We start from the raw sequence: 14,014 nt of genomic DNA on the forward strand, positions 1-14,014 counted from the left end.
TGTAACTTTTCGTTGGATGAGGGCCTGGCAGTGTATATGCTTAACACGGTGTTATCCAATGGTGTTGAGAATACGCATGCTAGTATATTTATGGTTTAGGGTTGCCCTTTGGAATCTACTTCCCTCGGACTTAACCGTCGCATCTTATCCTTGGCGAAATCCATTTTCGCTTTTTTTCGAAAAAAAAATAGGCTTCTATGCACTTGCATTGTAATTATAATAAATAACATTATTAATTGAGGGCATTTATTAGATTTGTCGTTACTCGCTGGTGGGTATTTAGTCGATGGCTATGAGGGTTAAAATAAAATCAAAATAAAATATATTTTAACAAATCATCATCGCATTCATATGTATATATATATATATATATATACAGTCCTGGAAATTGCAACAGGCGTCCATGCACGAAAGACGAAACATGAAGGGAAATGCCGTAAACACACAAAGTTCTAATCTGCGAGTAAGACAAACTTGAATCGCCACACATGCTCGCAGTGTACCCAAATAAAAAACTAAAGAAAGAAGCAACCTAATACTAACTTGGGCATGGGGGCATTAGCGCCATGGCTGGTTGAACCATGTATCCTATGCTGTACCAGGCGGTTGACTTAGGTGTTATTTTTAGATTTCTTCCTCCATAACTCTGCCTTGCTCAACACACGCTCCCTGAGTTTGTTAAATGGTGTGTTGGTCAGGTTCACCGCAGTTGTTGCCCTGATCTCGTTCTCCCGTAACTGTAAAATGGTAAACACTCGGGTTTAATGTGCCCGTATAATATAATAGCCGTAATATACTTTTTTTATTTGAGTGGACTTACAATCCCGTCCATGATCGGGTTGAAGTTGTCTCCCATGTTGAGCCACTCAATGACCCATATCCCAGAGTTCATACTGAATGTTGATCGGACGAATAGACAGTAACCGTCAGTACGTATTATGGATAACCCGGGAAATGCTTAGCTGTCATACATGCATGTTTTACTGGGTAATAACGTACCTCTGCCCACAATTTGGTATCCCTATGCGGCTCCTTATCGGAAAATTTCCGAAGTTGCTTGGTATGTTCATCAAGTGCTTCTCGTAAACTGTCTGTGTGACGTCGTATAATACCCTTGCCTACACGAACCGTGAAACTTAAGTCAGAACGCTTTTATGCACGTCGTGTTGCATGCTATGCCAAATTAAAGTAAACACTACAATCAAAATTGTCTGGTAACCGTTTTCCGGATCTGGTATTTCCGGTGAGGCGTCTCGAACTGGTTCGGCGATGAATCAAGGTTGTAAACTGTCCGGACTTTGAAAGACACAAGCATCAACAACCAGTGGCCCAACGCGTCCAGCATGGGGAGATATATATGCACAAAATAAACATGTATAGTTAATCCATAGAAGACACTTGTTCGTGGTTTGGGTTTCGATTAACAAATAGTTCTCCGTCAACAGTCAAGTTCAACGAATCTGGATGGCTTCATCCATTTCTCCATGTAACGATTGAGCATTAGCTCTGTCGTCTCCCCATTCAAAATATCATCCTATAAAGACAACGTTGACGAATAAAATAAGTTGTGTTATATATATATATATATATATATATATATATATATCCGAGCGCCGACGACTGTCAACGAGCGTTAATGGCGCAATGACTCATTTCGAGTACCAACAGCAGAGAGAGTTAAGTTACCGAGACAGACGGCAGAAGGCACCAGTACGAGGGGGACGTGACAAGGATCTCAGCACCGGTCATTGTCATGGCAACCATATGGATGATATGGTAACGAAGAAAAGCAAAAAAAACTCCAATGATGTCTCGCAATACCTTATATGTGTTTTTCCTCGTCAAAACAAGCGTAAACAGGTGCCATACCTTGTCATCAACATCATTTCCCGTTAGTAAGTTGTGTAAATCAACTCTATCCGCCGACTTGACTCCAATACGAACAAGTTCCTCGCTACAGTAGGATGAAAGTGTTAAGGCATTAAAATAATCGCGATAAGTGGGTTTAAACACACAGAAGATCGAATTTTACCATGGATCAAGATTTCCGTCGAACATGTATGCGAATAACGCCGACTGTCGGTTGTTGAAGTCCATGGCAGGAGTGATCTTGAACCTCATCTACGACACAGGTTTGTCTAACGTCAGTCGGTAGTTGCATTTGGGGTTAAACTAACTAACTGATTATTTACCTTCTTGCTCGTTGAATGGGTAGACTTTTCCCTGTTGGAGCCAGTCCACACAGATCTATCCGTTCCCTCACCGAAACGTGGCTGCTTGGCGTTCCTTGTGGCTGATGGTGGTGTGCGGAATAACTTTCGCATGATGTTGTCGGTTCCTGACAAGGGTGGAGTACTCTTCTCAGCCGAATCTGGGGCAACCGGCGTTCCACTTGCGATTCCAGATGCAACTTTCATGGACTGCGGGTTGACTGTTCATCTGTCTTCCCGTCGGAGTCCAACAACACGACAGTTTTTTCAGGGATTGCAGCAGTTGCGTTATCGATTTCCTTCTCGAGATTCCTCTGTCAGAGTGTAAGCTAAACCCGTTTAGGATAAGGGACACCAACAAAACACGTTACATACATGAAGAAGGAGTAAATCCTAACCTGGACCTTTTCCACGAGGCCCCTCATCAAGTCCTTGACGATGAGACCGATCTTCAGAAACGACCAGTCCTCATCCGGCTGGATCTGAGCACCTTTGACCGCATTAACATCATCCGGCTTTGGAGCTTCGTCTGAGGTTTCGGAGGCAGCTTTGGGTCCACCAAGGAACTACATATTAAAAAAAATGACCAAAATCGAACAAGTTATTTGTTGAAAGAATGTGTGAAGTACACCTGAGCAGAAGATTTACTTCAGATGCCTGCGAGGTCTGCGACTGCTCAACTGTATATGCGTCGTAGACCTCCTCGCATCCGTCCCTGCATCTACCCCGTACGTGGTTATTAATGCGAATATTCGTCTACCATGCATATGCAACGTACTGCATTTTGTTGTATTTTAAATGTCATAAATGAAACTTGTCTAACCTGTTGTGCGTGTCACCGTCGGAGCTCAAGCGTGCTTCTCCGTCACCCATTGTTTTTTTTTTTTTTTTTTTGTGTTTCGAATAACGGTGGTTTAGAAGGGTAAGTGGGTTTATTTAATTGCAAAGATCGTTGCAAATGACGACGGTTGTGTGCTCCGTTTACAGAGTGTGATGCGTCTATGTTTAGGGTAGTCGGGTATTGTGGGTGGAGTCACGAGTATTCGTTGTAATCATCAAACTCGCGATAAATCTTTCACCCGTATGGTACGTTCGTATGCGGGCTCGTTTTAGGGTCTGTTCCGTATCCAAAAGTGAAAGTTCTGAGTGACACTATACTATAAAATTTCCTTTTGCAATCACTTATTCTGGGACGATTGCGGTCAAATCTATCCAAAACTATCGACAAGCTTCCAATACGGTGCTAAATCTGACCATGCCTTCCCCACCACCTCATTATTTTAATTGATTATATAGTTCAGGCATGGGACTGCGAGCTACAAATGCAATGGGCGTCATTCTTTATTTCCTACACCAGTACACCGTCAAAAGGCATTCGTTGGGAGATGGGACAAGGCCAAAATGGCTAATAAATTATATGCCTTTAGCTATCCGGTTCCCTTCCTATCATATGTTTTATCCGGTTTGTCCAAAGATTGTGCCATACTTGTTTAAGCATAAATATCTATACACAGTGTATTGTCCCAAACCCCGAATTGACATATACACCCGCTCGTCTGCAGCTACCCAGGCTCTAGGTCAGTGCATCATAAAGTTTCGCATCGTGCGCATTGCGAGGAAATTAGTGGTGGATGTTGCTTTCCACTATCGTGCGCAGATTAGTAGTATCTATTCCTCTCCCGGTTATGAGCACCATTGCCCACGAATCTCGTTACGTTGTTTTTAAGGAAAAAGTATAGGGTTTAATTTTATTGTTTTGTTTTAATTTTATTGGTTCATTAACCAACATTAATATATAAACCCTAAACCCTAAATCCTAAACCCTAAACCGTAAACACTAAACCATAACCCATAAACCATAAGTCCTAAACCATAAACACTAAATCATAAACACTAAACCCTAAACCCTAAACCCTAAACCCTAAACCCTAATCCATCAACCATAAATCCTAAACCCTAAACCCTAAACAATAATCCCTCACCCATAAACCCTAAACCCCCACACATAAATCATAAACCATAAACCCTCACACATAAACCCTAATCCCTCACCCCTAAACTATAAACCCCAAACCATAAACCCTAAACCCTAAACCCTAAATCCAAAACCCTAGACCATAAACACTAAACCATCAACCCTAGACCATAAACCATAAACCCTAATCCCTCACCCATAAACCCTAAAACCTAAACCATAAACCCTAAAACCTAAAACCCTGAACCCTAAACTATAAACCATAATCCCTTACACGTAAACCCTAAACCCTAAACCCTAAATCTTAAACCATAAACCCTAATCCCACGCCCATAAATCCTAAACCATAAATCATAAACCGTCATACCCAAATCCTAAACCCTAAACCACAAACCCTAAACCATGAACCATAAACCATAAACCTTAATCCCTCACCCAAAAACCCTAAACCCTAAACCTTAAACAATAAACCCTAATCCCTCACCCATAAACCCTAAACCCTAAACCATAAATCCTAAACACTAAACATTAAACCCTAAATCCTAATCCCTAATCCGTAAACCTAAACCCTAACCCGTAAACCCTAAACCCTAATCCCTCACCCATAAACCCTAAATCCTAAATCCTAAACCCTAACCCCTAAACCATAAACCCTAATCCCTCACCCATAAATCCTAAACCATAAACCCTAAACACTAAACACTAATCCATAAACCCTAAACCCTAAACCCTCAACCATAACCCATAAACCATAAGCCCTAAACCCTATACCTTAAACCCTAAACACTAAACCGTAAACACTAAACACTAAACCCTAAACCCTAAATCCTAAACCATAACCCTTAAACCATAAGCCCTAAACCCTAAATCTTAAACCCTAAACACTAAACCATAAACACTAAACCCTAAATTCTAAACCCTAAACCCTAAACCATAAACCCTAATCCCTCAATCATAAACCCTAAACCGTAAACACAAAACCATAACTCTTAAACCATAAGCCCTAAACCCTAAACACTAAACCGTAAACACTAAACACTAAACCCTAAACCCTAAACCATAAACCCTAATCCCTCACCATAAACCATGAACCCTAAACCATGAATACTAAACCATAAATCCTAAACCCTAATCGCTAAACCTAAAATCCTAAACTCTAAACCCTAAACCCTAAACCATAAACCCTAAACCCTAAACCATAAACCATATACACTAAACCATAAATCATAAACACTAAACCCTAAGCCATAAACACTAAACCATCAACCCTAAACCATAAACCATAGACCCCAATCCCTCACCCATAAACCCTAAACCTAAATCCTAAACCCTAAACCATAAATCATAAACCATGAACCATAAATCCCAAACCCTAAACCCTAAACCCTAAACCCTAAATCCCCTAAACCCCAATGTAGAATAACATAAAGTATTATAAAATACAATTTTTTATAATTGGACTTTTTTAAAATACCATATTTATTTATTGTTTCACGGCTAACAAATAAATAACGATGTTAATATTATTATCATTATTATTATTTAGTGTTAACATTTATCCCTCACATTATTACAAGAGAGAGGGGAAACCACGCTACATTTCTTGAGGCCACCTGCCTACCTTCGTCCTGGCCAGCTGGTCTTATTATTATTATTATTATTATTATTATTATTATTATTATTATTATTATTATTATTATTATTATTATTATTATTATTATTATTGTTATTGTTATTGTTATTGTTATTGTTATTGTTATTGTTATGTCTAGAGTCTTTCTTTTTTCCGTGATTTGTAAATTAATATTTATTTGTTCTATTTTTTCTTTCGTTCATTGGCTAAGCCCGTTAAGACTATCCAGATCATACAGCCCCACCCATCAATTTACATATCCTCATCTTATAATGCATCAAACCCAGGTGAGCTGAAGGAGCGACAGTAGTGGGAGAACACAGCGTGAAGGAGGACGAAGAGTAAAGATAAGGTTCCTGTATGGTCGGGCTTCATCTGGACCGGGTGCGGGGACTGGGTTGGGACTCGGGCAAATTACTTCTGTTGTGTTGGTTCGGGGCGAACTGTTGGACCAGAATCGCGTCCAAAAAAAAAAAGCTTTCCATGGTATTGTTGCAGGACTCTTCCATGTTTTTTGAATTTAGAATAAATCGAATTTATTGTTACCTAATATCTCGATATTCCTTGAAAAATGATGGTAATTAATTGTTTCATATTTTTTTGTATTTAAGGGGCATTTACGTTTCTTGATGCGAGTGATTGCTCAAGACGACTCACGGAACAATATGGTCAGACCCATCATGATGCCCAACTCTACGCGCTCGTCAACTATACAATACAGCAAATGTGAGAAAATGTATACTATACGCTTCCCTTAAATGCTTACTCGATTGCCATTGTTGTGGATAGTCTAACTCACGATATTCAAAGGAAAAAAAGGGAAAAGAAAAGCAACTTCGAATATGGAAAATCAGTTTTCGGATTCGTTGGCTGAGATGAGTAACCAAGTCTTTCTGGACAATATATTGATGGAGATATTCACCCGGACAGACCCGAACACAGCGGCGAGATGTAGAACTGCAAGCACAACTTGGCGTCTCCAACTGACTTCCGATGAATTTAGGAAGGACAACACGATCGCAAACATCAGGAAACACTATAAGGTGTTGCTCCAGATTGGTGACCCGGAGACGTACGGCTCAACCGAATCTTTCTGCATTGTGGACGGTGTAGACAGAGGAAGAGTAGCCGCGCCAATGCCAGAACAACTGGGTCCCCGCGCATGGTGGACTGTTATCGACTCCGATTGTGGTGTGATTTGTGTCCAGTATAGCACGACTGGTCGTGATTTGAGACTCCTGTTATGGAACCCGCTGCTGCGAGTCACTTAGCAACTGGATGATCCGGCCGACAAACTACTTAGACAAGCCGTCATCGGATACGTATTTGGATACCGGGCAGGAACTGACAATTACTGCGTCATTCATATGTCAAAGAGGCAAGTACTAGACAGGTTTTTGCACTGCAATGTTTTCAATTCCGCAGAGAGAAGCTGGAAACACGCGTACATAAATGATCAGCGTCTCACTCACCTCGATGAAGACTCAGCGTTCCACCTTGGTAAGGCCGTGTGGGTCAACTGGGGTGGACGTGGTGCCACGTTAGCAACGCATGTGGTCGTTCTGGATGCAGACACATTTCTTCTGAGGAAGATAAGGATAAACCGTAGCTCAATTCAGCACGTGTAGTCAATGCGTGTGCTCGATGGCATCCTACACCTGGTCAGATATGAACGAAAACCATACGGACTATCAACCATATGGTGCAAGATTGACTTGGACTCGATGTGCCTCGTCCCATTCATCAAGCTAGGAGTTGCTGGTCAGTTTGGTGTTCCATGGAATCTTGTGATGATCATGGGTGATTGTTTGATCAGAGTGCGCGAAAATATTCATAAACGGGCAAGAGGTGCTAACAGTGGTTTTGTGACGGAGATTTCATTGGATCAGATTAAATTAGATAGCCGACACAGAGTCACCGCATTCAAAGGTGAGTGGCCGAGTAAAATGTCCCTTCAGCGTTCTTTAATTGTGGGGATGGGGTCCCTAGTTCCCTGAAGGAGCGGCCGCTTGTGTGAGACGATCACAAATGCGGCAAGTAGGCTGTCGCTGCGTAAATCCGTCGCGAGTACGTATGGACCAGATGTAATTGTTGTTTTTATTCTGGGTATGTTTAAATTATGATTTTTGACTGGATTGATGTGTTTCATGGTTTATTATAATTAGTATAATGTTTACGGGCAATGAAAATTATCTAATTAGCTTGAAAACATGGTGTCAATACAAACAACTACACGCTACAATCAATGTTAAACAAATCCTTTGAATTAACAACGTATTTTAGTCATCAACACAAAAAAAATAACCCTCAACTCATGACTTTGATCGGAACAGAAACCAACAAAAGGATCACAGAAATCAGCGTGGCAATCACAACTTCATGCCTCCTCATCATCGCGACAATAGCAAGCATGTTGTCTTCAATAGTCATAGAGGCTGCAACGGCAGCCTCGAGCTCTGACGTCGTTTCATGCACACGCTGTTGCAGACGACGCACTTCGTCTAAGAGTTCCTGTTTGCTCTTCTTCAACTCTATGTTCTCGCTTCTGATGCCCTCGTTGGTTTCCAGCAACTTGCAAATGACATCTGAATAATGAGCCGGGGGCTATGGATCGTACCACTGAAAGAACGAGCATTTCCTGTTGGTTCCGTACCCAGAACATCCGTAAAACCTTCTGCCTGGATAATCACATTTCCAGGCAGTTCTGATTGGCGACCTCATGCCACAGTGATAACGAGGCGTCGGTGCATCTACGGAGGATGAGCTCATGGAAGAGGATCCCTGCATTGTGTGTTCAATAGTTCACGGGGAGAGTGAAAGACTGGATTTTGAAATAGCAATGCGCAAACGAGGGTTCATACTCAAGTCTCTACTAATGGCATCCTGCCTTTACATTCCAACGGTCTTATTGTTGACTGACACCTATGACGCAAAGCTGGCACCACCCGGTCGATTAAAGCCTCGAAGGCGGAGGCATATTCCCCCCACTGAGTTGTTATCTGACGATTCAAACCATTCACATTAAATATGTGCCCCGTTATATCCGATGGGTTTAATTTTACTCTAGGAAAAATATCGGAAAAATCATGGGCTACCATCGTCTATATATTATGTAGGGTCCGGTTTTATCTAGGTCGGTGCGGGGATTGGGTTTGGATGCGGGGTGAATTGTTTATGCTGTTTTGAGCCGGGTGGGACTGATGACCCAAAGCCTTAAAAAAAACATAAAATATAAAAAAAGATTTTCCGTAGTCATTGTTGCGGGACTCTCCCCATTCCCCAATGCAGTCATCCTAGTTTGTTGAAATTGGAATAATTTGAATTTATTGTTATCTAATTTCTTGTTATTCCTTGAAAAACGATGTTAATAAATTGTTTTGTATTTTTATAACCCAATTCTATGGTGCCTATGGGATTTTATCTAAATTTTGTCTAATTTATCTTTTTAGTAAGTTTTAATTTTTAAAAAATTATTTATTCTTTTTATTTTTTAGATTAAATAATAATTTTTTACCTTTTTTAACAAATAGACACCACTTTTTAGGCATCATAACATTCATCTTTTTTTGTATTTATGGGCCACTTTCGTTTGTTGATGTGACGCGAGTGACGGCTCATTGTAGCTGTACGCGGAACAGGATGGTCAGAACCATCATCATGCACAACCGCGTGCCTCAACGCTACAATCTAGCAAGAGGGAGGAAGTGTATAGTGCACGCATTCCTTAAATGTTTGAACCATATAGTCCTGGATAACATTTAAAAAAAAGAGAAGAAAAGCAGCTTAGAATATGGCAAATTAGTTGGTGGACTCAGTGGATGAAATGGGTGACCAGGTCTTTCCGAACGATATATTGATGGAGATATTCACCCGGACAGACCCGAAGACGGCGGCGAGATGCAGAACCGCCAGCACAACTTGGCGTCTCCGACTAACTTTCGACGAATTTAGGAGGGACAACACGATCGCAAACATCGGGAAACACCACAAGGTGCTACTCCAGATTGGTGACCAGGATACATACTGTTCAAGGGTATCTTTCTGTCTTGTGGACTGTCTAGACGGAGGAAGAGTACCCGCGCCAATGCCAGAACAGCTGGGTCCTCGCGGATGGTGGAGTGTCATCGGCTCTGATTGCGGTATGATCTGTGTCCGGTATAGCCGGGCTGGTTTTGATACGGAACTGATGGTATGGAATCCACTGCTGCGAGTCGCTCGGCAACTGGATGACCCAGCAGACACTCTATGGAAACAAGCCGTTATCGGATACGCATTTGGATATCCAGCGGGAACTGAAAATTACTACGTCGTCTATATTTCAAAGAGGCATCTCAAAGACAGGTTTTTGCACTGTAATATTTTCAATTCCGCAGATGGATTCTGGAAATACGAGTACATAAACGATCAGCGTCTCATTCACCTCGGTGCGAGTTCAGTGTTCCACCTTGGTAAGGCCTTGTGGGTTAACTACGGTGGACGTGATGCCATGGTTGCAATGCATGTGGTCGTTCTGGATGCAGGCAACCTTCGTCTGAGCAAGATAAGGATAAACCGTAGCTCAATTCAGCACGTGCAGGCTATGCGTGTGGTCGATGGCATCCCACATCTTGTTGGATATGAACGAAAACCGCACGGACTATCGACCATATGGTGCAAGATTTACTTAGAATCGATGTGCGTGGTCCCATTCATCAAGCTAGGAGTTGCTGGTCAGTTGGGTGTTCTATGGAATCCTGTGACAATCATGGGTGATTGTATGATTATGTTGCGTGAAAATATTCATAGACGGGCAGCAACAGCAGCTAACGGTGTTTCGGTGACGGAGATCTCATTGGATAGGATTAATTTAGTTAGTCGACACAGAGTCACCACATTCATAGGCGAGTGGCCGAGTAACATGTCCCTTCAGCGTTCTTTAATTGTGGGGGTGGGTTCTCTAGTTCCCGGAAGGAGCGGCCGCTTGTGTAAGACGATCACATATGCGGCAAGTAGGCTGCCCACGCCATAGTGACAGCGAGGCATCGGTGCATCGACGGAGGCCAATATTGTGGAAGAGGATCCCTGCATTGTATGTTCAATAGTTGGGAAAAAAATTATTCATATGTATGTATCTTCTAACCTCCTATTATTAAACGTTAACATAAAATTAATAAAAGTCATTTTCAATTTGATACATCTATTATAAGTTATTGACTCTTATCACTTTAGATTACTAACAATTAACGCGTCATTTTGTAGATTAAATAATAATAGGAAATAGATTGTTCAGCTTCTACTCTCCGTAATAATGATAATGTTAAATGTTTTTATTTGAATTTTTGTCATTTTGCATATTAAGTTTTTATTTTTTTTGCATGCCACATAATTAAATTAAAATAGATTTTAATATCGTATCGCCTTGTGCAGATGCTACTGATCTCATGTAATGGCAGGTGACATTTTGCTATGTTAGGAACCACTTTGCCAAGGCTTGAACATTGGACGGCACCCGAGGTTGCGTAAGCGGTGCAATTCTGAATGCATGTGATGCATCCTGCCTCGATGGAGCTGACCGTCTTCATACTCCAAGAAAGGTATTTGCAGACCCAACTTTTTGGCCGGGCAACATCTAGCCGATTCGATCCTCTTCACACTTCAAGCCATCGCAGAAACACAACCATCTCCACGCACAACCAACGCGGACCGACCCATCGGACGCCGACGACCGATACTGCAACCAACAATGGCCGATCATGGAACGCCCTCTGCATCCAACAACGTGAACGACGACACGGCTTAGTACAGTTGTGGTGCATTGGCCGAGTTTGCACATATATATATATATATTCAGTTATACTTATGCTGCTCCCGATTCTACTGAGTTAGTTGTATACCACAACCTACTAACAAGCGCCCAATGCCAGGAGGACCAGAGAGCACCGGGCCCAAATGACAACACTTCAAACGACGCGTTGCTGGAAATAATGAGAGGTGCCTGAGAACACAAAGGTTGGTACCACCCGTCTCAATTTCCGCTCTAACTATTTCGGTAAATCCAACCATCTGACAGATCTGTTCCGATTTTCCATAAAAGAGCACACAACGCCGAATGGACAGGGTCGAAGTGGAAATAGTAACGATTCAGTTGTTGGTGGACGGTCTCAGAGAGCCTCTCACCCAAGCGCAAAGGGGACCTGCGGATAAAGTCAACGCAACGTCCGATGAAAACCGGATTGAGAAACAAAGACTACCGGTCGCCGACAGGAAATACAAGCAGAACCCATTGTCACGTGCCTCCATTCCCAATCGTAGACAGACGATGCTTCCAAAAATGATGAGAAAGAGACTACATCAGTCGTCGACAAAAAGCAGCGGCAGAGACGTTGACATGTCTGTTTACGATGACGACGACGATCAGAAACGGGCCATGTCCCCAAAGATGTGCAGGTCAAACACGCACAGCGTCGAACATGGGCCAAAGGGTAGCAAGGCCACATGCTTCTTCACTCGATTCAAAGAAAAGGTTTACGGGTGTAACCGAGGGACTATATCGCCTAAACGGAGCAACAATGCAGACAACCCGACAGGGCGCAATGGACTGCAGCCAACGCAAAACAGAAAAGGCAGTTTTCCCTTCCACATGGTGACGTCATCCGACGAGAGCTCATCGAAGCCGGAAAGTAGCCACGGACGGACAGCCGACACCTATAAGCAGATTTCGTGATGTCCCCTGTCAAACTTGACCAAGAAGGGAGTAAACACCACCAACGCATGGCCCATCTCTCAGCACGAGATGGACATCTGTAAGTACGTCTACGATCATGATGCCGACCCCACGTGAGTATTCTATCTGAACATCAATGACTGAATCTGCCGTGTGGCGTCATTAGTGCTGGAAGGCCGCAGTTAAATTGGGCTAGCGGATGTAGCATCTTCCATTTGTTGACCGCAGAGAGATCGTTGTACGCGTCGGGTCGCAACATGCAACTCGTTCTGACATGGGATGCCTGGTAGACAAACGGCAACCAACCCCGAAGGCACGTAGTAGTCCATCGTATCCTCTTCGAATTAATGAAATTTTTCCGCTGACCCGGGTTTAGTATTTCCATGCGAAGTCTGATTTTTTGTCAGGTATGATTTGCAGATAATGGAGTTGATCACGATCATGGTTGCATCAGAGGGAGAAACCGATGGAGATCATCCTCGAACGGTGTGGTGCTTGCATTCGAATTTTGCAGTACGGCCAAATCCTAATTACGTGGTTTAGTTGAATGCATAACTATGATTTAACGTTCTCTGTTTTAACACGAACCATGTACTGTTGATATGCACGGTGACTTGTTTCAACCTCTGAATACTCCATGAGTAACCAGGCCGATGTAATGGACGGCGTCCACCCTGAAATTTTGGCCCAGCGATACGGCAATGACCACATGCACCCGACGGAAGACCTACGCCTTGTAAGCTACCGACCGATAAAATTCTTGTACGCAAGTTCTGAACTTGGGCGGACTGAATTATGACTCTCTTATCGTATTCGGCTTTTTCTATCAATCGCAGGTCTATATGCCAGTACTGGAAGAAGACTGTGACAAGCACTGGTTCTTGGCTGTGGTTTACCTGTCGGAGAAGCAAGTATTCCAATTTGACATGAATGCAACTAAATAATCAAAGGCAAGAAGGAGACGTGTCATACAATGCATGGTAAGCGACGCACATAGGTTAATTCAGCGTCCAATCCAAATACGCTAATCTTTTTTTTATCTTGGCGAATCTGTGCCAGCTAACTGCGCTGGATGGAATCGTTGCAACCGACGGGTATAAAAAGTTATTCTCTAAGAGCACTCCCAAGTTTGCCAGTTTGGACATGATGGCCGCACCGGGGGTGCCAAAAAATAGCAGCAGTACAGACTCTGGCATTTGGGTCATGTAGTGGATGGCAATGGGACGGAGGTTCACCTACGCGGTGTTGCCAATTGTAAGTTAACGCATGCATACAGGTAAAATGCAATTGCACTGTGTGTTTCTAATAAAAGCCGCATTGACCATTGCATTTGGACGAAGAGAAGATCAGAATCAAAATGGCAATTGCACTGCTAACGGGAAGATGCAACGAGGAAAGTGGTGCATTGCTTACGAAGGCGGCGGAAGCGGCCAAGAAGGGGGAACCGTGTCTAAGATACGTGTGAAAGGGCCGAATACAACGTTTTTTTGTGT

Source organism: Arachis ipaensis, chromosome B4 (assembly GCF_059453495.1).
Source record: "Arachis ipaensis isolate K30076 ecotype BB chromosome B4, ASM5945349v1, whole genome shotgun sequence".
Lineage (NCBI taxonomy): Eukaryota > Viridiplantae > Streptophyta > Magnoliopsida > Fabales > Fabaceae > Arachis > Arachis ipaensis.